A 27,907-nucleotide genomic window follows, 5' to 3' on the forward strand; every position below is an offset into this window, starting at 1 on the left:
TGTTTATTAAAAAAAGAAAACATAAAGTATAGTAAGCAGACAGTAAATAGTTTCAGGATCACATGAAAAAGCTCAAGGAGAAAAAGAATTACCATCCAGACTTTGTAACTGGGGGGGAGGGAGGTGTTGTTGAAGAGCAGAGAGAGGTAGTGACAAAAATGGCTCCAGCAGTGCAGCATCTGTTCCAACATCCATTTTGCAGTTAGGCTCAAAACAACCTTGCTTCTGGAATCCTGCCTCACTTCCTCTAAGTTTCCATTCCTTCCCAGATTCTCCTCTTCTCCAGCTCCATGTGTCTTTTTTTTTCCTACCATCTCAGAAACCGGTTTTTACTTTTTCAATTATTTATTTACTCTTCCCTCAACCTCTTTGTTAAAAATAAAAACAAAATGCTTATAACAAATATGCAGTCAAACAGAATAAATTCCTACATTGTCTCTGTCCAAAAACATGTCTGGGTCCATCATTTCTCTGTCAGGAGGTAACATTCTTCACTTCAAAAACGAAGGACAAACACAATGTGTGAATAGACTGAACTGCCTGAATGGGTTCCCAGACAGTTGAGTAACTCAGCTAGTCCTCTCTCTCTCCCTCTTCCTTTCCATTTCTTCTCCAAAGGAAGGCAAATTTTGGTGGCTGGAAGCTTCCCAGTTAACTTTAGGTTTACTGGCTAAATTTCTTTCTTTTTTTTTTCCTTCTTCTTTTCTCTCTTTCTTTCTCCTTTCGCAAAACCTTAAACACATTTCACTCTGAAACTAGATTGAACCACAACAGGTCCCTGCCAAAGCTTCACTTAATGACTGTATTTTGGGCCCTGCTGGCTTAGAATGAAGTTACCATTGGGTAACTGTCTCTCTTTGAAACCACAAGCCTGAGGGTGTTCCCCTCCCAGCTTAATTTTTTTTTCTTATTTCTAAGTAAAGGGGCCATCCCTTGACTCACTTCTTAAAGAGACCTGTTCCCTGAATGAGCATTATCTCATTCAAAGTGAGAACCTGAAAAGGCCTTAGCCTAAAAGGGCCAAAGTCTCCCACTTCATCCTGGGCCATCTCCAGTCATCCTGATGAATATCTGGCCACTGGACCCAGATGGCTCTGAAGGAGAAAGTGAGGCTGGTGACCTTGCACAGCCCTTCCTCACTCAAATCAAAGTCAACTGTAAGTCACGCATTATTTCCCTGATGTCATGGTTTTCTTTGAAAATGAAGGACAAACACAACAACAAAAACATTCTTTACTATCAGCCTTCTTTGAATTGAGGTTAATTGATCACCTGGACTGACTTAAGTGACTTTTTTTAAAAAGTATGTATAAAATGGATTTACTTTTTTGTATAATTTTTAATATATGACAGTAAGTCATGGATAAACAGTGAGGTGATCCAATTAGGAACAAAACATGGCAGATTCCAGATATAGTACCATATCTAACTTTGTTTTGTATTCACACACTTTCTACTCTGTGCAATGATTATCAATTTGTGAAAAATAGTTTGTCAGGTAGAGAATGGAGAGAAATAGACTTGAGAAGCTCTTTTTATTTCTCTTAAAGAGTATAAATAAGTAAATGATTCTTCTAATTCTCTTCAGTTGTAACATCTCTAAACTCTAAAAAAAAAGAGTTTCTTCAAAGCACATTCCATCTTCAAAAAAATCACAGCAGTGCATTTCTGCACTCAAAAATATGTAGTTCCATTGTCTCTTGGGAAAAAAATTCCATAAAAAATTCAAGATTTTCTGCAAAACTGTTTCCCTTGTGTCATTTCAGGACCCCAAATCAAAAATAAGTTCTCAGTGCAATTCTACTGCTTCTCATTTCTATAGGAAACACAGAGCCCAAGATGCCTTTGACCACAACTGTCCCCTGTTGGTTAGAGCAATAGCTTCTTTCTGCTTTAAAAAACTCCTTTTCCAACTTTATTTCAGTAAAGTACAAATAGAATCCTGTAAAACACGAGGTTTCAGTGGAGAAAAAGATAAAACCTGACAGTTAATTTCTATCCTGTACTATGTACTTAAAAAAAAGTTAGACAAAAAATATTTCAGATTTTCCACTTCACCCTTTTTTAAGATATTTTATTTCTGAAAGCAGCTCTTAATGCAAATCAATATGGTGTGTGTGTGTGTGTGTGTGTATTCAGCTGGGTTTAGTACTGCCTTAGTTTATCTCCCAGTTTTCAAGTTTAACAACAGCTCCTTTTACTCCAGAGTGTGCAAATTCAATAGTGTCAGCTCCCAAGTCAGTGCCTACAGATGTCCCTGCAACATCTTCTGGATGATGCAAAAACTGCTCAGGGTACGTTCCCATGACTGCTGCAGAGAACATGCCAGGGACCAAAGCCTCCAACATCCAAGGCTCCTTCATGTCTTCTTCATCAGGGGTCAGGACTGCCAGGTGTGCATTTTATTGTAGGCCATATGCAGCATCTCTTCTATGTGATTTACCAAATTTGTGCTTAAATTCTGCCTCTGAATTTTTTCTTGGAACAGGCAGAGCTTAGTAGCTTGGAATCATTCCAAATTACTCTTCATCTTTACTACCTTTTCTTCTAGGAATGGTGTATTAACTAGAAAACAGGAAAATAAACTCCTCAGCAGCTCCCCCATGGCCACACATAAATGAATGAGTTTTGACTAAATGTAGTTTGGCACTATCTGGCTTATCATTTGCTGTAGTCCTGCCTGCATAACTGCTCCTCCAGGTGATAAGGATGTGACGGTACTACATGCAGCACTTGAAAGAACCTAAGTTAGTTTGGGTGTATTAGTTTCCATCTCTTGCTTAACTTGACTTGTTGTGTATTGAAGGGACTGAATTGAAATTGGGCCATGATAATGCTTATCTGATTTCTTCAGGCTTAGTGCAATTGCTTTTGGGCTATTATTCCTCCACCACACCACCCCTGAAGTCTTCATATTCAATGTATTCCTGTACTTCACCCTTTTCACTGGTGGCTGAAAGAAGTCTGAATTCCAAGAGTTCCCATCACTGCTGCTGTTTTTGCTATTGTGATCATTTTGTGCTTCATGTCTCCTGAGACCCACTGTCAAGACCATAGCATTACAATAGTTAAATTTCTTGGTGATTGTGGCATTGCTACTCTCCTTTATGGATTTTCAAGAGTTAGAAGTAGATGACACAGGGGATAAACCCCATAGTTCTCATCTAATGATTTATCTTCCAGTGATGTCAAATCTAGTAGTGGTTTTTTCGCTCCCAGTGATACCATTGTTTTTAAATCTTTTTCATCCATTTTGGAACATTCTGCAAAGAGATCTTTTGACCTTGTACTGAGCCAATCCCTATGAAAATAATGGGATTGAAAAAAATCATGTCCAGAATTCTTCTGTCATCTTAAATGGAAGGTTTTTTGCATATTTCATTTTTACTGCTGGGTAGATCCTAAATATGGACTCAGATATCTTAATTTTTGCAGTCATCTGGGAGCAGTCATGAGCCAGAAATGCTGCAGAAATGCAGCGAGCTTGTGACTGGGTACCGTAGGAATATCCTACTTAAATGATTGGCCCAAAGTTCCTCAGCACTGCATACCTGACTCACAACCAGGTCTTCATAAAACTGAGACAAAACAGGATCCTCTTAAAGCGTTCTGTTTTTCTCTCCCACTTTTTTATTGGTTTTCCTCTTGAATTTTGGCAGCAACTGCTGAAGGTCTTTCACAGCATCTCAATCCTTCACTGCTGCGCTTTCATTGGAAAAGTGGGAGTTGGTGGTGTCTCCAGCATGTCTCCAGCTGAATTTCAGCTTTTCCTTCTGGACTGATTTTCTGGCATTTAATGTTTGCAGACACATATGGCTATAAATCTGTCTTTGCCTTCAGGTGCCCAAACTCTCCTTTCTGCCATGAGGTACAGGCCCCATTCTGCTTCTTCTGGCGTACCTTCTTTACAATCAGTACAACTTCTGATGAAGTGGCCATGGTGGCTGGAAGGTGCGAGATAGCCATCATTATACTAACACAGTTTCATCTGTGAGTACAGTTTATTGCCACCCTAGAAAACAGAGAAAGATCATATCATGAGATATGCAAGACCAACAACTCAAAAGTTCTGCTAATGTATACCACATGAAAAAAGACATTGATACTACTCCTGAAAAGAAAATAATCCACTCATGAATATTACATATGATCTAGAAATTGTATATTGTTGATAGAGTACTTGTATCATTCTTCTCACACTGGGATTCTCGGTTAATAAGATGGGACTTGCAATAGAGAAAACAATTTAAAATCTTCAATAAAGAGAAGATAAAGCTTAGATGGCATTTTAGATTTAAGCATTATTTTAGAAGAGATCCAAGACAAATGAGTTTATCTAATAGTCTAACTTGAAAGGATTCTGAATTGCATAATAAAATATTTTTAAACATTAAAAAAAACAAAAAAAATCTTAATGATATGCCAGTACAACACTCTTTCTTTTTGCTCATACAGCTATGTTCTTATTAGTGTGAATCATGAATCCTGTGAAGTGTTCACATTATTTGAATTGGCACTGTACATTTCTTTTGGGCTCAAAATCCCATCAGAGTGGTTATTATAGTTTAGGAATTATCCAGGAGGGCCACCATCATCCCATTCTTGATATCTATTCATGCTATGGGATTACCTTATATATGAAATTATGTGTAACAAAAGTGTTTAAAGAGGCAACATGACATAATGGAAGAGCACTAGACGAGGAAGCAGGTTGGGCTTCAGTATTCAGCACTCACTAGCTATGTAATCTTGGGCAAATTCTTAAATTTTCTGACTCAGTTTTCTCTTGTGAAAAATTTAAATTTTTAAAATTTAAATTTTATTTACATTTATTTAAATATTTAACATCTAAATATTTAAATATTTCACAGTTACTCTTGAGGAAAGGATTCTGTAGCATGTGCTTTATCAGTGTGAGTTATTATCATCACTATCATCACAAGAAAGCTTGATATAGTGGATAGACTATAGTATGTAGAATGAGGAAGACCTAGATTTAAGTCCTGCCTTTAACTCTTAATCTCTGTGTGATCCTGTACAAGTCATTTATCCTTTATGAGTCTCAGACAATTTTCTAAGACTTTTCTACTGAGTTATATATTTATGGTACGTATTGTATTTTTATTGACAGAGGGGGTTTCTACCCCATTGAAATCACAGGTGCTTGATACTGTAAAATAATATTAGTATACATTTATAGTATATTAGTGTGTATTACATATGATATATAACATGTGACTATATATTATATATTTTGATAAGTCATACCTCATGTAATATATATTTAGTGTGTAGTACAAATGCATACATACATATACAATACATATTTATACATATAATTTTGTACATATATATGTACATATATATGTGTATGTATCTATCACATTCCAGAAGCCCATGTCAAGAATTTTAATTACACAAATTAAAAAAAAATTATCATTCTCTTTCCATTGCCACCACTTATTCACTCAATAAGAAAGTAGAAAACTTTGCTCTTACCAAGACAACTAGAACAGAACACAACTAATATATTCCATCAGGGGGCAGAGAGAAGGAAAAACAGTTTGACTAGAAGTTGGGTGGGACTTATTTTCCCCCAGACTGATGAATCCTTTAAATACATAGAATATCTAGTTCACTGGTGCTAAAACACCAAAGGAGAGGTTTTGCTGAGATGTCAGAGATGGCTTAACAGAGTAAATAATTAACAATTAATCATCAACTAAAGTGGTGAAACAGAGCCTCTTTCCATCAGCAGAGTTCTCTCTCTCTCTCTCTCTCTCTCTCTCTCTCTCTCTCTCTCTCTCTCTCTCTCTCTCTCTCTCTCTCTCTCTCTGTCTGTCTCTGTCTCTCTCTGTCTCTCTCTCTGTCTCTGTCTCTCTCTCTGTCTCTGTCTCTCTCTGTCTCTGTCTCTCTCTCTCTGTCTCTCTCTCTCTCTGTCTCTCTCTCTGTCTCTCTCTGTCTGTCTCTCTCTGTCTCTGTCTCTGTCTTTGTGTCTCTCTCTCTCTCTCTCTCTCTCTCTCTCTCTCTCTCTCTCTCTCTCTCTCTCTCTCTCTCTCTCTCTCTCTCTCTCTCTCTCTTTCTCCCAGAAAGTTATCAGAGGATCTCCTTGGGGAAGGAGGAATCAAAGATGAAGTTTAGGTCGTTGAATAATGTTCTTTAACTTTGACTCCTAAGTTAGTAATCCTCTTCTTGAGATATATGAGTTTAATTGTCAAAGTCGTAGCCAGCTTTGTTGATTGTCACCTACATCTATACCCTTCTCTCTTCCTGAGCTGACCCTAAAACAAACCTCGGGCAAGAGGATGGGGAGGACAACCACCTACTTCTTTCATTTTTCCCTTTTGGACTCCAGCTCCTCAGCTCACAGCATTTCAATATCTGTCTCTGAATATCTCCAGCCTCTAACAGACCTTTAATTCTAGTTTGCATTAGCATTTCCTCACTTACCATCCTCCCTCTACCCAACCTGTTTTATTTTTTTTTTTGTTTTAACAAGTTATTTTAAAAATGTGTAAAATGAGGATAATGTTACTGGCATTATCTATGTCAGGTGGTCATCAAGATCAGATCACATAATGTTTGTGAAAGCATGTATAACCATGAAGCACTATGCAAACATGAGCCATCATGATGATGGTGATTGTGTCCTAAATGAAACTCCTTTGAGTAGGACACAAGACATCTTTCTTGTATGAAGTAGTGCTTAATATTGTGATAGTGAAACTTCCTTGTATTAGTGAGCAAATGAGGATCACACATTGGTTTGATGTAGTAGAAGAAAATTGGAGGGTAGTAGGATACAGATAAAGATTCATATTCTAATCAAGGTTATGGTGATGGACTTTGAGAAGTCACCTAGAATTCCCCTCCATTCAGAAAACACCCCAAAACCAAAACTAAGTCTTTTCTGCTTGATAAGAATGAAAATTCATTCTGTTTTTACCCATTAATTTTTTTTTTCAGTACATAATATTGTTTCTTATAGAAACAGACTGTCTTGTCTTGCCATAGAAGCCTTTTCTTTAAGAAGACAGATACCTGGTCACCATTTTTATAGTTTCATAATGTTGGAGACCATTATTTAGTTACCTCTTTTCCCAGATAAATAATGTCAATTCTTTTAACTTTTATACATAGCTTCTACTATATAGTGCCTTAAGTTAGCATTGTTATTTTCTAAATTGTCTCCTGGTTTTTCATGGCCTTGAATGAAAATTCTAATGAAATTATCCTGGATACTCAGCTGTTTTCCCACACAAGGACTCTGTTTCTCATCCTCCAGCCACTCCATGTTTTTTTCATTTTGTTTCTGTTCCTACTTTCCATAAGTAAATAGAATATGACTCTGGTTATGGCACCTTATAATGGGCTGATCTCATTCATAGGGTCTTTTTTACATCATGTTATTTCTAGAATTCTGGGAAGGTCTTCTATCTCCCCTACTCCTATATTCTTCTCTGAACCTGATACCTGATGTTTCAGATTCTTTTTTAACAGAGGAACAACTGCATTCATAGTATATTACATGAGCAGAAATAATATGAACACTTTCTGGGAGAAGCAACAATGGAATTGAATTTATTCATATTGAAATTTAAATGGCTGATGTTAGATCTTAAGAACAGTTTTTTATAGAAGATAGGGAAAGGTGTTTTGCTTTTGCTTTTTCAGGCCTCAGTTCCTTTCAAGTGCTTTGCACATAGTGGGTGCCTATTAAATACCTATTAAATGAATGACTAGGATGGCACTGAGCATCTGAAAAGAGGATCAATAGGGTATGGGAAAGGTATAGAAGTGAGGAGGGATGAATGGGGTGTTCAGGAAGGACTAGAAGCTTTTGTGTAAGGATTTGCTGAGCTCTTTCTGAGGCTGCTTATTTGTAGCTCCAAAAAGTTGGAGCATGCACAGCAACCATATCCTGGTAAGACTGTGCTGGTGGTTAAACCAGGTTGAGTGTAACCAACAGGCTTCATACCCTGCAGTGATTTAGGGGTATGACTACCCCAAGCTTGTGAAGACTTCTCCTGGAGGAGTGGGTGGGTAAAAACAATTTGTTGCAATAGCCACAAAAGTGCCTAAAACTGGCCCTAGGGACTGCTTAGAGCTAAGTCAGACAGTGAAAATACTACAGTGAATCTAGTCATTCACTACATCTTGGGCTATTACCAGTAATTTTGATTTTTGTCTTACCTCTGGACTTCAATGACTTTGGAAGAGAAAGAGAGGCTGACAATTTTGTGCAACTCTGCCTCACCTAAATCCAACTCAAGATATCACCCAGTGATGCTACTGTTCCTCTTTGAAAATGAAGGACAAACAAAACAATTTCTCAGATCCTCATTTTTTCCCATCTGTAACACTAGTATTCTGGGATTGCAGCTGAAAAAGAGCTAATGGGTCAACAAATCCAACCCTCTCATTCTACAGATGAGGAGAATGAAACCCAGAGACATTATTAAGTGACATCTAAATTCATACAGATAGTAAGTGTGGCAGAGCGGAAATTGAGCTAAGCCCTGGTGATGACAAGTTCAGTGCTTTTTTGGGGGCACAATGCATAAAAAATACTTGTATTTTTTCACCTCCTGGTATTGCTATGAAGTTCAAATGAGATGATATATGTAAAGTACTCTGCTTTGTATTTGTTAAATGTTTGTATTCATGTCAACGATTGTCATTGTCACAATCAACAACGCTGTTCACAACAGGTATTGACCAAGCCTTCTCTTCTCCAGATGGGAAGGCTTTCTTGGTAATTTGTCTTTAGGCATAAGCCTTCCTGTTTAAATGAGTGCTTGTCCAGTGTTTTCTACACAGGGCAACAACAGACTCATTTTTTTTGTTGCAAGTATAATTATCCTGAGAGATTCACTTAAGCATGCTGGGCTTCTGAGAATGGAATAAAAGGAAGAGAAACAAAAGGGGCTTGGAACAGGGATGTCCTGAATAGTCTCTTAACTTCACAAAGAAGATACCCACACTGTAGGAGATTCTTTCATACATATTCATGAGGCCTACTTTTGGAAGTAGTGTGTGCAGTGGAAAACACTGAATTTGGTGTTTACGATGCAGTTTGAATCTCAGCTTTGATGTTTACTCCCAGCATGGGCTTTGACAATTTACTTTTCACTTTTCTGAATCAGTTTCTTCATCTGCAAAATAAGGGGGGTGAGATTTAGTGGTCTGTTAGGTTCCTTCTAACTTTACATTTCTAATCGTATGATTTGGGAGGTGACAAACTTAGGATTATAGTATCTTCTGATATAAAATCCAGTGTCCTTGTCCATGTTGTCTAAGGATTGGCAGGGAATCTTCCCTTCTGCTGAGAGCCCTGCAAAGACTTGACATGAGTTCTGGCATAAGATAATATTTTCTTACTTGAGTTTTGTTTTAATATATATATATAGTATATGATTATATGCTATGTATTGAACTCTATTTCCATCTCTTTTTTTTTTCACTTTTGTTGTTATTAGTTATTTCAGTTGTATTCAACTCTTTATGATCCATTTGGGGTTTCTTGGCAAAGATATTAGAGTGGTTTGCCATTTCATTCTCCAGCTCTTTTTAAAGATGAAGAAACTGAGGCAAACAGGGTTAAATGACTTGCCCAAGGTCATGAAGTTAATAAGTATCCGAGCCCACATTTAAACTCAGATCTTCCAGCATCCAGGTCCAGTGCTTTATCCACTGCACCACCTAGCTGCTATCTTTTACTCATTTACAATTTTAAGAATTGCTTTTTCAGATAGAAAGTGACCTTGTCTTGAATCTCTTTAGATGGTTCCTGTTCCTCATTTTTTAAATACAAAATGAAATAAATGGTCAGTAAATAAGCCCTCTGGAGGCCATTCTTAATGGCCAATATATCTTTTTCCTTATTAAACCAACAAAAAGTACATGACTTTCATTGGTCAGTAATTGCCCTCTCTTGAGGCCTGTCTCCTAGGCTAATTTATATGACTGCTAAATAAACAAGGGGAAAATATAGCCAGGCTTGGTAATTTAAGTGCTTTAGGCTATGCAGGGCTTCTCACTGACTTTTCCCTCAGTAATGAATGGAAATGTACTATTAAACAACAATTGGAGGAAAGATGTTTTCTCTTTTTTTCCTAGAAGTTGATTGAAGTATTTCATGGAGATGTTAAAAGCTTCATTTTCTTTTCATAGCTCACCTATAACCAGGTAGTTGTGTTTTATTTTTCTTTTCACTTACAGGATTTAGACTCTTCATTTCCTAACCTCCCCATCCATAGCCACAGGAGTTACATAGTAGAAAGCAGATTTTGAGTCAGAGAAACTTGACTTCCAGACCTGGTTCTGACCTTACTACTGGTGTGACCTTGTTCAAGTCACTTCCCTTCTCTAGGCCTTTTTAAAATGAGGGGACTAGATGATCTAAGGTCCCTTCTGCATCTAAATAGGATCATTTCTCCCTTGGGTTGCATACAGGTCTTTTCTCATGGTCCTTCTCTACTCTTCTTAACAGTTGGCTCAGAAAGTGACTAATCTAAGGACAAGTCAGAAAAAGCACTGGGATGACATTATAGAGTTCCCTATGTTGGAAGGAACCTCAGAGGTCATCTACCCCTACCTATACAGGAATGCCCTCTATAACATCCCTGACAATTGCCTATCTAGTCTTTGCTTAAAGATTTCTAGCAAAAACGATTTGGAATTAAGGGATAAAAGCTACTAAATTTTCCTTACCATTTGCCCCAGAGATTCAGCTACTGGTACTCTACTGAAAATTGGGAAAATCAAACTGATTCTATTTTGTTATTGATCCCTTTCTGTATCACGACTGACATTTTTGTAACTGCCAAAGTCATCTTTCATTTGTCTCAGAGTTAATTTTGGAAATCCAGCTTTCCTCTAAATCTAAATTGTCTCTTTAATTTTAATAGTTCAATTTTCTTGCTATTAACTGTTCTGTTCTATCCTTGCCTCAGGTGGACATCAGGGTATCTGATCTGTTCTGTTATCTAAGGTAGTCTACTATTGCTAACCTGTTCTTGCAGGTGGACTCAAACAATGAACATTTCTTATAAGACAGAAGGAGGGGTTGTTGCTAGATCTGCATTCCCAACTTCTAGCTAATCATATTGTTCCTCCTGCCTGTGATGCTACAGATTTTGTAACCAATCATACTTTTTTTCCTTCTATAATGCTGGATTCTGTGCTGGGTGCTCCTCCTTGTCCATAAGAGAGCTGTTCCTCTCATTCCAAGTCCTAACTTTGTTGGGGAAGCTGAAATCCTATTTATTGGTAAATTCTCACTTTACTAATAAACTGATCATGCCACGAACTTTGTGTTCAGTCTACCTTAATTTTTTTTAACTGTTACACTACCTGTAAGGAGGTTATTGAGAACAAGACAAAAGTCATTCATGCAAAAAAATCATAATTGTTTGTGATAAGTGCTCAGTAAATGGGAGTAGCCAAACAAACTATGTATGGAACAAGAATATAATGGATTTGACCAACAGATTCTACTGCTACAAATTAGTATAATGATGGCTAAGAAGTGGATATCTACCTCTACAGTGTGTGTGTATGTGTGCGTGTGTGTGTGTTTCTTTAAAAGTATCCTTGAATTCTTGCCTTTTCCCTCAAACCTAAATCTTGGAGACTAACCTAAAGGAGTGACCCTAATAGTGAGTTTTTACAGTATGTTGGAGGGAAGAATGAGATTAATATTCAAGCAGACTTCTTGAGTCCACCTACGATTATGCCCTGTGTACTCTCTTCTCCAAGATATCTTTTTATTATTCTTATTTTATTTGTTTTCAGTGTTCTACAATTACTTTCATATATCTTAGATCTTTCCCCTCCTTCCCTGCTACCTCCCCACTTCCTCCCTGATATGGTATACAGTTTTATTTAGGTTCTACACATGCATTCCTATTAAATACATTTTCACCTTAGTCGTGTTGCATAGAAGAATTGAAATGAATGGGAGAAATCATAAAACAAAACAAAACACAAGAGAAAATGATCTGCTTCATTCTGCAATCCAATTCCATAGTTCTTTCTCTGGATGTGGAAGGCATTTTGCCTCAAGTCCATTGGGAATTTTTTAAGTCCTTGCATTGCAATGAAGTACTAAGTCTACCAGAAAAATTCTTCGCACACTGTGGTTGTTGCTGGGTACAAAGTTCTTCTGGTTCAGTTTCTTTCACTCAGCATCAGTTCATAAAAATCCTTCCAGGCCTCTCTGAAGTCTTCCTGTTCATCATTTTTTATAGCACAATAGTATTCCATTACATTCATATACCACAATTTATTCAGCCATTCTCCAATTGATGGACATTCCCTTGATTTCCAGTTTTTGGCTACCACAAAGAGAGCTGCTATAAATATTTTTGTACACGTGGGACCCTTTCCCATTTTTATGATCTCTTTGGGACACAGTCCTAGAGGAGGAATTTCTGGGTCAAAGGGTTTCACATTTTTGTAGCCCTTCAGGCATAAGAATTCATATCTTCTGATCTACCACTGATGTGCTCTCCACTGTGCCTTTTTGGTACGTATATATACATACATACAAATACATGTATGTATGTACACATATATACACCTATATTTAGTTGTCTTGCAGTGCTTTCTGCATTATTTAAAAGGAAAGATTAGTATTGCTAACATATGGCCAACATTACCTAAGGCTGACAGCATATCTTCATGATAAATCAGTCCTCTTGGCTGTGTTTTTTGATAGGATGGAATTCCTCCTAAGGAAACATTTCACAAAAATATTTCTTCCAAACTCATGTACCAGTCATTGGTGATTTGCTATCACGAGATGTCCTAAAGAAGAAGAGAGTTGTAGGTGCTCTGGGGATGCCAACCTTCATTTAATAACCCTTTGGCAAAATTCACTACAGTTTGCACTACATATATCAGTTTATTCCCTGCCCACATGTAACAGTTTCTATGATAGCTTCTTGCTAAACAGATGTATAATCCTACATTGTCTGAATATTAATGACAATGAGAGAGGGAAAGCATGGGATTGACTTAGTATTATCAGAGGATTATCACAAAAGGATTGCCTAAGGTGTATCTAAAGTTTCACAATAGAGAGACATTTAAGAGTCATCATGATGTACAAGAGGAATGACAGAGATGCTACAGATGGTATGTGGCCATGTGCTGAGCTGAACACAAGTACTCCAGATGGGTCATGGGATAGTAGGCCTTGGGATAAACTACTGAAATGACATCTTACCTCAGGATCCATAGTGAGCAACCAGGTGAATCACTGGACCACAGCAACCTACATGGTTTGAGATGGACAATTATCATGTGTTACACAGTGAGACAAGGTAACTGTTTCCTTAAGACTCTGACTCAAAGAGCTCTTGTTATAAGGCAGTTGAGGGCATCATTCTATCCTTCCTGTAAGAACAATGAGGCTTGATGAAGAAGGAGAAATTGAAATTTCAGAACATACTAGGAGTGATGGTGAAATCCCATTCAGATTGTTCAAGAATGGAACCTGGTTGCTGTCCACACATAATCAGTGAAAGTCAACTGGAGCAATTTGAACTTGGAGCACCATCTGGTGGCTCTTGTAGATGTTACACCCCAAGTACAGGCATACTTTTGAGATATTATGGGTTCCTTTCCAGACCACCACAGTAAAGCAAATATCACAATAAAGTGAGTCACAAGAATTTTTTGGTTTCCCAAAAGTTATAAAAGTTTTGTTTATACTATGCAGTAGAATACTAAGTGTGCAATCATATTAAAACTTTAAAAATGTACATTAATTTAAAAATATGATATTATTGGAAAAAGCTAACATTTGAGCCTTCAGTGAATCATAATCTTTTTGATGGTGGAGGGATTTGCTCTCCAAATTGATGGTTGCTGACTGATCAGGGGTGTGATTGCTGAAGGATGGAGTGGTTGTGGCAATTTCTTAAAATAATACAGCAATGAAGTTTGCCACATAGATTGACTTTTCCTTTCACTTGAACACTTAGAGGCCATTGCAGGGTTATTAATTGTTATTAATTAATTTGTTATTGTTATGCCTCAGGGAATAAGGAGGCCCAAGGAGATGGAGAGAAATGGAGGACAGCTGGTCAGTGGAGCAGTCAGAACATACACAACATTTATCATTCACCTTAACTTCTTCACAGTGAGTGGTGCCCCCCCCCACATTACAATAGTAACATCAAAGATCACTGATCACAGATCACCCTAACAAATATAAGAATAATTAAAAAGTTTGAAATATTGCAAGACTTACCAAAATGTGATATAGAGACACAATGTGAGCACATACTGTTGGGAACAATGGCACTGATAGACTTGCTCAATGAAGGGTTGCCACAAACCTTTGAATTGTTTTGTTTTTTTTTTTTAAAGCAGTATCTGTGAAGAACGATAAAGCAAAGTGCAATAAAAAAATTTGGAACACAAAATCTCATAAAAGTGAATGCTGAAAACTATCTTTACATGTAACTGGAAAAAATAAAACACTATTAAATAGGGGAAAGGAACATAGTGTAAACGCTGAAACTCTAAAACATTCATTCAATTAAAAAAAAGAGGAGGCTCATGTACCAGGCAGGCCAAACTAGCATCACCATCTTGACCGCCATCTGTCTTCTGAAGGAGACAACCACGGATCCTGAACCCAAGTGCTGAAATTAACAATGTACCTCTCCCTCTACCCCACAACAACTAGATCTATTTGAATCCCAGTGTTACTGAAATCTTTGTGGTGAATGGTCATAACATCTTTATCATCACCATCCATCAACAAGTGCAGACCAACCGCCACCAACAGGCAGATGGGCAAAGAGCCCTAGAAACAGTAACACTGCACTCCAAATCCCTGTTCCTGCTACCAGCCTGGCCCTCACAATCATGATCTGAGAGAGCAATTCTTGTGGAGAAGGAGCCAATAAACCCCATCAAATCCCAACTAGCTGCTACCCTCAGGGCAGACAAGCCAACCTAGATGAAGCAGCAAGACACCCTGAGGAAGAAACAGGAGGCAATACATGCCAGACAAGTAGAACCACTACGACCACCACCTTGACCACCATCTTCCCTTAGACTTTGATGAACACAGCCCAGGATTCTGAACTTAAGAGCCTTGGAAATTGCATCACTTCTAGCCCAATGGCCTCAGTCATCATTCCATGAAGCAACCCTTATGGAGATACAGACAGGCCAGGGGGAAAAAGTGCTCACTGCCAGAGTTCTTGGTACTATCAAATGGTTCAGTATCAGAAACCAATTATTTTATCAGTGGAAATGCTTTTAAAGAAGCATTAGCATCTATTTTACCACTCAATCCTTTCCATCTTACTTATAGCTGAAGCCTTCCATATGTGTTATTTCTCTCATTAGAATGTCAGCATCTTGAGTGCAGGGATTATCTTTCCTTTTCTATTTCTATCCCCAGTGTTGAGCTCAGAGCTTTGTGAGTGCATAACAGCTGTTATTGTTCAGTGATCTCAGGTGCGATCAACTCTCCATGAACCTTTTTGCGGTTTTCTTGGCAAAGATACATGAGTGGTTTGCCATTTCCTTCTCCAGCTCATTTTATAGATGAGGAATTGAGGCAAACAGGCTACGTGACCTGCTGAGTATAACAGAGGTAGTAAGTATCTGAGGTTGGATTTGACCTCAGGTCCTCCCGACTCCAGGGCCAGCAATCTCTCCATTGTGCTACCTAACTGTCCCCTATCCAAAAAAACTTCCCCCCACTTCCTCATCTTGAGGAAGAGAGAGACTTTATTGTTGTTGTTCAATTGTTTTTCAGTTGTGTCTGACTCTTTATGACCATTTGGGATTTTCTTATCAAATATACTAGAGTGGTTCTCTGTTTCCTTCTCCTTTTTTTTTGTAGATGAGGAAACTGAGATAAACAGTGTTAAATAACTTGCCCAGGGTCACACAGCTAGTTAGTTAGTGTCAGAGGTTAGATTTAAACTAAGAAAGTAGAATCTTCCTGACTCCAGACCCAGCACTCTATCCACTGAGCCACCCAGCTGTCCTAAGTGCATAATACATGCTTAATAAACATTTTGTTTATCTGTTTATTGAAACCAATGTTCTAGTTATAGCTTTCCTCTACCACATTCCACAGAGTCAAGGTCTCAAGGCAACATGGAAACCAAGGCCTCAAACTATGCATCTCAAGAAGTAGTATCCATATCAGCTTCAAAAAAATTGAGGCAAGTAGCCAGCACACTGTGATTCAATCCAATTTCCTTAACAGAGCTTTTTCTGTCACCCCTTGTTCCTCTCACCATGATAAAGTCCTTACAGATGTCCCCCTCACAAACCTTCTAATCCTTCACCCATTCATATTATTTGTCAAAGAAGGGTCAGAATGGATGTGGCCCTGAAGTTCTGGAATGATGTTTCTGAACAACTGCCACTTTGTAGGCTAGATTCTAGTTGTTCAGGTATAAGAGGTGACTAATGTATGTGATGGAAAAGTAAAGTTGGAAGAGAAAAAATAATAAAGTGAAAAGTAAATTAATATCAGTTTGATGAAAAAGCACTAAACTTGAGTCAGAAAAACTTGAGTTCAAATTATGCCTCAACCCTTTACCAGCTAGCTATCTGGCCCTAGGCAAATTATGTACCTTCTTTCCACCTCAGTTTTCTCTTCAGTAAAATGAGGATAAAAACACCTACCTCAAAGGGTTGTAAGGCTCAAATAAGATACCATATACATAGTGACTTGCAAACCTTAAAGCACTGCAAATGTTAGCTTTTGTATTAAGGACACTCTCAAGATCTCTCTGAAGAACTTGAGAATCATTTATGTGACACATGGGAGACACTGGCAAAAACCCACCCAACATGGCATGGCCACATCAAAGCAGATGCTGTGTTCTATAAGCAAAGCAGAACAGCAGTAGGTCAATAGAAATGCGAGATGTGCAGGTTTAGGGATATCTCTACTCCAGGTGTTCATGTGATTATTTGTGCCAGACCTATGGTGCTCATAATGGTCTGATCAGCCACAGTCTGATCAGTACAGTTGGATATACTGTACCTTGACCCCGAAATAGTCATGTTATTTTGCTCTCTTCAAGAACAAAGAACAACACCCAAACAACTAATTATTAATGGCCCCATGGTGGTAGGAGACTCATTGTCCATGCCTTTTATAGGCAGAGGCTTACAGACATGAAGGTCCTATTTTTTTTCCACTCTCCTGAACTCCAGCTACCTCCCGACCCCCGGGCAATAGCCCTTGTTTGTATAAAGGCTACAGGCATAAAGCTTTGCGCTTCTTAACTAGGAAAGCTTAGCTATGGGCACACTGAGAAAGTGGAGTTGTTGGAACAATGGAGGAAGATGTGGAAAGGTGAACCCTGAAGTAATGTTCACCTAGTATCCACCAAGAGGAAGATCACTGAAACTTAAGCCGTCATCCCTATGCTGTGAATAACAGAGATGCTCTCCAACTCGTGCAGTTTAAGGAGATAGGATATTGACATTTAGCAAGCGAACTCCTTGACAGCTTCTCTTACAATTCTGGTGCTGCATAGGAGAGAGCGGAGAGATTAGGAGGTACTTTGCTGGTTTCTGCTGCTCTAACTCTTCCTAATAATACAGTAGTATTATTCTATCCCGCATTAAGTTTCTTTGCCTTTGATTGTATTATGAGGACTAAGTTAAGGAAGTGTAATATAATGGACAGAGTTCTAAACTTGGAGTTAAGAAGACCTTGGTTTGAGTACTGCCTGCAAACAATTACTAGTCACATGTCCCTGAGCAAGTTGCTTAACCTCACTAACCTTCAATTTCTTCATATGTGTAATGAAGCAGATTGACTTGAGGTTTTCTAAGACTCATTCCAGTATTAATACTGTGTGTAATAATACTATTATACTATAAATATAGACCTTGAGCACTGAAGACCCAGGTTCAGATCTTGCATCTGATATGCCTCTGCTAAGAGACCTTGGGCAAGTCATTTAACTCCCCTCAGTTGTTTCTTCTGTAAAATGAAAATAATAATATTTGGGGCATCTATTTCACAGGGTTTATAAGATCTAAAAGATATAGCAAGTGTTAAATAAAATTCTCAAACAAAATTGTGAAATTTAAAATAAATAAAAATTTAACACCCTCCCCCTCTCCCAGCTTTTGTCCATTCATACACAAGTTTTAATAGTAACAGCATAGGGAAGATGGAACTTCTTCAAAAGAAAACTTTATTGTCTATATTATTTGAACATCTTTCATCATATATTTTATTAAGTTCTTGGAGAGAGCAATCTGTTCTTCAAATGTGTGTGCTTCATAGCCCATCCTAGCTTGAGATTGAATACAAGCAGAATGAATTTGCTCATAAAATTTTTAAATGCTCATCTGGCCAGCCTTTCCCCACGATTACATTGTGGCTACATGGTATATGACTACAAAATAATGAAAATTTTAATATAACAATAAAGACAGCAACAACAATAATTAACATTTATATAATACCTACTATGTGCCAGGTACTGTGCTAAATTGTTTACAAATATTATTTTATTTGATCCTCATCACAACCCTGTGAGGTCGATGCTATTATTACTCCTATTTTATAGTTGATGAAATTTAGGTAAAGCAAGATTAAGTGATTTGCTCAGGGTTACATAGTTAGTGAATATCTGAGGCCAGATTTGTACTCAGGCCTTCCTGACTCCAGACCCACCAGTGAAACAAACTAGAAGTTAGGACATAAATTAACATTGCCCCTGTAAAAGCCTGTAAACTTAGGGGAGCAATACTGTGATGGCTCAAAACACTTTTCTTTTGGAAATCCTTTTGGAGTCAATTTATGAACAACACAAGAAAATTGTTCTCATTCCTCTACAGTCACACTTCATTTTACACTTTGAGTAACTTTATCCAGTTTGTTCACCTACCTCATTCACCAGCTCTGATTCTAAATCACTTTGGGATGCTTTCAAAATCAAATTCACTCTCAAAAGATGTGTATTTCTTGCTCCTGAGAATATGCAAAAGGATGTGTCAGGTTTAGACTCTGAAATTCAAGTCCCAAAATTTTTGGAACAATAGAAGCATTATTGGAATCATGATAACAGCCTATTCAAATGACAATTTTGAAAGAAACAACTCTAATGTAGATATATACTCTGGATAGTTCATTAAGAACCAGACCCATTACTTTCTGCATTATGGTTACATGGTGTTTTGTATGCTGGAGATGACAAAAATGACAAATATGCCAGTGACTGCCCATCTACCTATTATTTTTTGATTAAGATTGTAGTATCCTAATGATATGGCTAAACCAAATTTAGATAAGAAGAATCCTTAGGATTTCAGAGGTCCTCTTGGTTAACTAACACACATATATACACACACACACTCATGCACATGCATATATCTTACCTTTTAAAAAAATTTTGGATTTTCAACAGTTTATTATTATGTCTCCCTTTCCCTGCCCCCATTGAACAATTAAGAAAAAAATTTACAACTAATATACATAGCCCAACAAAACAAATTCCTACATTGGCCAAATCTAAAAATGTAGGTCTCATTTTTCACTTTAAATCCCTTATCTCTTTGTCATAAGTTAGACAATGTGTTTCATATTTAGTCCTCTGGACTCATGGTTTATCATTGCATTGATCAGAGTTATAAAGTCTTTCAAAGATGTTTTTCTTTATGAAGTCATTTTTAAAAATTTCCCTCTCAGTTCTGCTCACTTCAGTCTGCAGCATAGAAGCCATAAAGGTGTTCTGAATTTCTTCTGAAGCTATCCTTTTTGTCATCTCTTAAATCCCAAAATATTACATTACATTCATATGACATAATTTGAGAACTTAATATTTCCCATTAGATGGGTACCCCTAAAGTTTCTAGTTTGAAGCTATGGAAACAGGTGCTATAAATATTTTTGTACTTATAGGTCCTTCTCTTTCTCTAATCTTTTTGAGATACAGACTTAGTCATACTTTCTTTATAAGGATACAAAGTGGTACTTGCTCTAGAATTTCATTTGCTAATAACACAGTATTTGAATTAGCAGGAGTATATCATACTAACCAACTGCTAGCTCTCATCCTTCTTCATTGTTAGTAGGTTCCTTATCCCACCTTAACATTGTATCATATATTCTTTTAAATGCCAAAAGCCATGGTGATCCAACTATGTGTTGGATATTGGATTCATTTAAAACCTTATTTTTCTTTATATATTTCTTTGCTGAAATGTGTCTGTAGCAGTAAATAACAGTTCACTACAAATCATGTTTTCAAATATGGAAGCTATTACTTCTATCTACTTGTGCATCATATAATTGATAAACTCAGTGTGTTAGTTATCCCTCCCATTATGTCATCCACACTTTTTGTAAGTATTTTATGTATATCCCCAAGTCATTGGTTTTTATCAGTTTTGTATGTTGAAAAACCTAGGGCTAAGGATAGATAGATAGTGGGGCACTCAACTAGAGAATACCATTCAGACCATCATTATAACAAAAAATCGCTTTTGTTTAGCTCCAGTCATTCTACTAGTTCTAAATTAATCTAATTGTATCATTCATCATATCTGCTCAGGGTCAGGGCCCGAGCCCCCTGGATCCCCCTGACCCACGGGCCTCTAATCTGTGGGCCCTGAAGGAAGGAGACCAGAGACAAAATGATCCAGGCAACAACAACTTTACTCAGCTGAGGGTTAGGGTTTATAAAGGCTGTATCCACCAATCACATACATGCTGAGCTCATCCCATTACTTCACCATCTCATGACTATTCCACATCCTTATACCCGCAGTAAGGAAGGAAGCTTATCTTGTTCCTGCAGTCTAGTTCCTGGGTTCCCAGGCTCACTTGTAACTTTATTGTACAGAACATCAGGTTCCAGGGTCACACAGAGCTTCTGCCAGGGTGTGCATCGGCACCGTTCCCACAGGAACAGCCTTTGCCTCTGACTTGCACCCCCTGGGACCCTCTGAGCCCCTTACAACTCCCCCTTTTTGTTTTTGCAGCTCTGAGGTACCATACAAGCAATTCCAGGGGAGCCACAGTTTTGATCCAAGTCCGTAGTTCTATACAGGTGATGTCTGGTATCTGTCCCATCACAATCACTACTGTTATACTGCTCTGCACATTCGCATATCGGAGCTTGAATCCTCTGCCCACATTCTTGCTAACCCTCCTGCATATTGTGCATATTAGCAGTCCTAAGGCCATAGCAGATGTAAAGAAACAAGCAATCACAACACAGCTAATACATAGTTTTTGTCACATCTAACAGCCAGACATTGCACCATCTCTTTCTACAGAGAGTGTATACTCTTGAGTTTGATACCAAGTATGATTTACCTTAGCAGGGAACATAGCATATGTGGGTTGTTGTATAATCATAGCAAAGAGGTCTGATTGAGAATTGATACATCGAGATAAAGTACAATACATATCATCAGGTAAAGCATATTCCCTTCCTTAATACCTCATGGTGGTGTGTCTGGTCTTGAAGGAGTGGTGGCCTAATAAGTGGGGATCCTGATCAAATAAAAATAACAATACATACATCTGAGTAACAATACAAATACATCTGACATCTGAGTGACAATATAAATACATCTGAGTCTAGGATACACATGACTGGTCAGTGAACAGTAATACATAACTGGCAAGTGAATTCTATAGGTTCAGCTGACTACTACAGGAGGAAGAGAGATAACGGTTGCTGCTGGGGCAGACTGTGTCCTTGAGGGAGAAACTGCCTGAGATAGTATTTAGGGGCTAGAGAGAAATGTATCTGGAAAAAGTGATTTCAGTCTTCTTCTTCAGGCCCAAGTATATACGGCCAAACTGAGGGCCCACGTCATTTCCCCCTTTTTGTTTTTGAGAAAGAGATGAACCTGAATCTGTGATAAGGGACGAAGGTCTCGGTTTCTGCAATTTGCTTCCTGCTGAGAGTGGACGTAGAGCTGTCCCTGGCACACAAGGTCCTGACAGTGGAGAGGTCTTAGCAGTCCAGAGGGTGACAAGTCATGGATAGTAGGTCATATATAGCCAGAACAGTCATCTTTAAAGTGGAAGACACGAAACCTGGAGGAGACAAATCTGGCAAGAAGGTGAAGCAAGCAAAGGCCAAAATTGACCAGAAGGGGTTAAAAATGGTAGTTACATCATTCTGCTGTCTTCTGAACATACATCCCCACACTTTCCCGACATGCTTAAACCCCCTGAAAAGTACCCGAAGCAACGATAGGGGGATATGAAGGGCCTTGACGACCCCATACACCCCACCTTCCCATCTGCCTTCCATAGTGTCAATCAAACCTGTTATGCATCCAAAGCTGTTGAACCCACCATCCAGACTGCTTCACTTTCCGCAATCTTCCTACCACAGACAGGATAGTGCACAAGGCAGAGAATCACTAACAGAGCCGTAGAGCCATAAACAAAAGAGGCCCCTAACTCGAACAGCACAATTGAAGAGATGTCCATCAATGTTGCACAGACTTGTGTATCATCATCTAGATAATGTCCATGCTGGAAGAAAAACTTGTAGAAATGAAGTGGAGAATACATTCACACATGAGTTGCAACTGTTGCGTATCAAAATAGCAAGATCTTTTCTGCTTCATAATGCCCTATCTTGCGGATTGACAATGGCAGTTGGTTTGGGTGGAAACACGTCTTCCAGAAATATGTCCGCTGCCTTTAAAACAGTGCCAATTTTTATCCTGATTTGAGAGTCACCAAACACTTACTAAGAAAAGGGAGTGGAAACCATCCAGAGTGATAGTTTCCTTGGACAAAAAAATAACTTTGTGAAAGTGAAAGTAACATTCATCAAACAAATCAAAGCCATAATTACTATGGAGAATGCGCAGGGGAATTTCATGTTGGTAACAGTACAAGACTGATTACAGAAAAATGCTACTGCTTTTAAAACAATGGGGACATCTTAAGGTGAAAGGAATTTACATAACTTTTTGATCATACATAACTTTTTGATCATACCAATTTCAGATAAAACTAATATTAGTGTTCCGATAAAAATAATATTAGTGTTCCCAGTACAAAAGGGCTCACATATGTTGCTGGTCACTTGCTATGGTCAGAGAAATTTGCTATAGAAGGAAAAGCAGGGACATGTGGCATACCAAATAAGACAGGATAAAACATCCTTGACTCTGTTTGAATTGGGTAACAGTGACATTCTCCAAATCATGCGGTATCTATTTCATAGTTAGACTCAGGAATAGTCAGATGAGAAACATTCCTTATCAAAAGGACACAAAGGGGAAACTGACCAGGAGGATCCCATCCTAGAGTGAGTCTAGAATTGTCACCTCGGTGTTTCCTTTCCAGGTACATATCACCTGTAAACAGTGCAGGATCACATTTCCACTGAGTAACTTGTGGCATTCCTCTCGGATACTGATTTAAGGCAAACAACTATACCCAAATCCAAACTGAAACTGAAACTGAAAATAGCTATAGTCCCAAATGCCTTTTACCTTACACAGCAAGTTTCACTGATTACAGCTTAGAGCCAGATACAGTTATTACTATTCTCATGGAGTTGCAATAAGCAGTAAAGAGTTATCAAGACTCACATACATTATCCTTCTTATATTACCATTTGTAGAAGCCAATTGAAATTCCTTTCTCTCTAAAACAACTTTTGAGCAAGTCACATTCATAGTTTATGCAAATTCCTTTCCCAGTACTGGTGACCTCGCTCACAGGATGGTTTCCAGGGTCCTTAGTAGTCTTACAAAATAAAGGGAATTGGCACAGATCCCATGCTTGCCAACCCCTAACGTACAGTCCACGTAAAGTGTTCGCTCCATACTTGTTGGTCTATACACAGTAATCAAGTAACAATCATAGGTCTAGCAGTAAAACAGCAACTGCAAAAACTTAGGTAACAACCTTACAACTTTCAAAAATGATACAACTTCTGCAACAGGCAAAGGAGAAAATACCTGGTTTTTCCAAATGGCAATTACAAAACATTAGCAGATAAGGTTAGCAGGACTGTTAACAGTTCCAAGCAACGTAACTGGCTACACACAATTTTTCCAACATCTTTTAGTGTCAACGAAATTACCATGAACACTTCATTTTTACAATACAAGACAGTGTTATTACAATTTAGAAACACAATAGTAACCCAAACAGTGAACTTCAGGCACCATTATTTCCAATATACAAATTATGCATAGAAGGCGGCTTACCAAATGTGGAGGCTGGTTGGCTTGTGATCTTGTACTACCTTGGTCCGCCCCCTACTCCCAGGGAGGACGGCTTAACTTCTCTATTATCTTCCCCTCTACCCTACCACTAATCCGGAAAGAGGAGTTAACAGAATCCACTAAAGGTGTCTGCTATACTACCAGCGACTTCTTCCCACTGATCAACAGTGAGACTCCTCTGTGCTGTCTAACAGCGACTTCTTCCTGCTGCGTGCTCGGGGCTCCCCCTTCCTGCCGATACATGGCAAGGCTTTCTGCTGACACATGGCCCCTTCCCACTGACTAACAGCGAGGCTTCCCACAGACTAACGGTGAGGCTGTTTGGTCCTTCTCCCCAGCTACAGGGAGGCCAGGCGCCGTAGCCTGGAAGCTTACCTCTCCTGTAAGCTAACTGATTTCCCGGTCAACGGACTTCTCTGGCCCCTCCCGACACACAGGAGGGGAATCCCCTCCTCCTGAGGGGGAGGGTAATGACCAAACAATTCATGAGGAGGCTGCTTTACTTCACTTTATAGCCTACCTCAGTCCCTAAAACTAATTGCCTACCTCAGTCCCTAAAACTTCTTGCCTACCTGAGTCCCTAAAACTTCGTGAATCTGCCAGTGGAAATGAGGGAGACTTCTGGAACAAGATCCAGTGGCGCCTAGTCCTCTCCATTCCACTGCAGAGTTCAAAGACATAACAAATGCCAACCTATCTGAACTATCCAAGGAGGAGCGACAGCATACACTTAACATAATCACCTTTAGGCTTTAACCATTAAAGAAACCTTTTCTCTTTTTGGTGAGACATGAGGTAAGTAAAACGCTAGGCAATTTACCTCTGTAATTTGAGGGGAACAGTTTCCCCAGTTTCTGGTCTGTCTCCCCACCTTCACAACCTGGCCAGGATTTAGAAGGTAGAAAGAGAGAGAGAATTTTTACCAACAACTTTTCTAGTGGGCTTTGCTTGCAGCCCCTATTAAACTGCACATACATTGTTTCTTGGTACATGTTTCTGACCTGACCTGACCTGACTTTAGCAGTCATAAAAACTAAACAAGATGAGTTCCTCTCTTTCTCTCTCCCATTCTCTTCCCTGATGCTGAAGCCATCAGAAAGAGAGAGAGACAGAGGGGGAGGAAAGGAGATAACTGCATTCTAACCAGCGCAAGGGCACTGGCGGTATTAACACACAAACACACGCACACAAAATACAGAAAGACAGACCACAGCTACAGACACTAAAATATCCAAAACTGAGGAAGGATTTGTCAAAAAGTCTATGTACAACTTAGGTAGTTGTCTTTCTGCCTTCCACTGTGGCCACTTGGTACCATTGTCTGAGGTATTGAGTCTCCTTGTTGGGATTGCCTCTCCATGCTGTCATAGCTTTGGGTTGGAACGTTTGTCCCTCCTTCAGGTCCTGGGCTAGAGTGTTTTTGTGGTAGGGCTCCTCGGCATTCTGAGGCCCAATGACCCTTTCTTCTACACTTTGGGCATGGTGTTTTAGGCCTCACTCCTGGCTTGCTCCTATAGTCTTTTTTAAAATGACCTGTTTTTCCACAGCTATAACATTTCTGTCCTTGTCTCATGCTGGAAGCTTCAATTCTATACTGTCTCTTTACCTGTTCCTTCACGTGAGCTGCAAACGTTACCGAACCTACATCTTCACACCTTTGCATCATCTCTTCCACTGCAGGTCTGGGCAATCCTGTCATAGCCATTCTACAATCTGCATTGCACCCATTTCTCAATATGTCTTTGATAACCACTACTGTGCCCTCCACCTTGCCCATCATTTTGGTAACTGTGTTTTGCATCTTAGTGCAGAAATCTGTAAAAGGCTCATCAGTTCTTTGCTTTATGTCAGTCAAGGATTGTTTTCTATCCCCTTTTAGGGGGATTTTGTCATAAGCAGTTTCTATGCAGGCAGCTTCTATAGGGTACGCACTCTGTGAGGCATCTGTAATAAAGTCGCCCCCTCCAACTAACATGTTGAAATATCTTTGGGTATTTTGAGCATTATTGGGATCATGCTGTATAGTCGTTTTTCTGCATTCTTCGGTGAGCAAGCTCAGAAATATAACATAGTCACCGGGCTCTACTAGTGCCTGAAATACAATTCTCCAATAGTTTGGTGTGAGAATGTGGTGAGCCAAGTCTTTAAATCTAAGTTTTACATAGGGTGACTTCAATCCATACTCAGTTATAACCTTTTTCAATTCTTTGATCTCATAAGCGGGTACAGGGCCATGACTTCGCTAAGCAGGGGCCCCAGTTTCCCCGGGTGTTTCCAATACTGGATAGTGTAAAAGACCCAATTCATCCATAGTCTTAAAATCTCCTTGTTTTCCCAGTGCTCTCACTATGTGTTGCATACATGATTCAGGGCCACAAGAGGGTGCTGTAGCACTTACTTTCACATTTGAGTGCGATTCCTCACACTCATCACTAGAGGTTCCCCTTGATCCGCTTATTCCTCATGTCCCACGGGAGGATCTGTACCTTCCTTTTTCACTGAAATAGTCCTTTCGTCTCTAACTGCTTTAATCTTTTTCTCAGCTTTGAAAGCTCAGTCTCCAAGTTATTGTGTTTCTCTGCTCGTTTTTGCTGTATATAGTCTCCCTCTTTCCACTCTGTTAGTTTTTCTGTAGCTTTAGATATAACCTTTCTGGACTAAGCTCTCTACCTATTTTATCTATAAGCAGGATTACTCACAGGCTGTAACTTTCTCCTCCTCGTCCTGGTCAGCCAAGTGCACGTCTCTCCCAAGCTCCACAGAACCACCAGGGCACTGACTGGGGCATGCAGGTGGCATCACTCTCGTACGACTCCAAGCCCACGCCTTGCAGGGGAATCTCAGTTTCTCTTCCAGTCCCTATTCGGGGCGCCAATTGCTCAGGGTCAGGGCCCGAGCCCCCTGGATCCCCCTGACCCACGGGCCTCTAATCTGTGGGCCCTGAAGGAAGGAGACCAGAGACAAAATGATCCAGGCAACAACAACTTTATTCAGCTGAGGGTTAGGGTTTATAAAGGCTGTATCCACCAATCACATACATGCTGAGCTCATCCCATTACTTCACCATCTCATGACTATTCCACAACCTTACACCTGCAGTAAGGAAGGAAGCTTATCTTGTTCCTGCAGCTAGTTCCTGGGTTCCCAGGCTCACTTGTAACTTTACTGTACAGAACATCAGGTTCCAGGGTCACACAGAGCTTCTGCCAGGGTATGCATCGGCACCGTTCCCACGGGAACAGCCTTTGCCTCTGACTTGCATCCCCTGGGACTCTCTGGGCCCTTTACACATATCATTGCATAATATCATCTAGAGCTATATTGGAGCCAGCTCATACTAGCTGGAGGGAGCTGCTGGTTGTGAAATTTTCAGTGAAAATATTTACACTTTGGAAACTGGAAAATACCACAAATCAGGGCTTATTTTAATGTTTTATTAATTATCTATACTTAAGAAAGTAATTGATGAGAAAGAAAATGCAGATTAAACATAAAAGTGTGTCATGCATTTTCAGATCTGGTTGTTAACCATTTACCTACAGTACTTCATTAGTTACATTACTTCATATATAGCCAACTGTAAGGATACTTGGTCAAATACCGCACTAATTCCAAATGTGTCATGTCTGTCATTCCCTTGATCTTTTAGTCCAGTAACCCTGTCAAAAAAAAGGTGATG

At 39.0% G+C, this 27,907-nt stretch overlaps 1 pseudogene; it reads right to left on the reverse strand.

Moving 5' to 3' along the window:
• LOC140501444 (general transcription factor IIH subunit 1 pseudogene) lies at positions 1-27,492 on the reverse strand (annotated as a pseudogene).
• Between the last annotated feature and the right edge of the window lie 415 nt (positions 27,493-27,907).

Source organism: Notamacropus eugenii, chromosome 4, assembly GCF_028372415.1.
Source record: "Notamacropus eugenii isolate mMacEug1 chromosome 4, mMacEug1.pri_v2, whole genome shotgun sequence".
NCBI lineage: Eukaryota > Metazoa > Chordata > Mammalia > Diprotodontia > Macropodidae > Notamacropus > Notamacropus eugenii.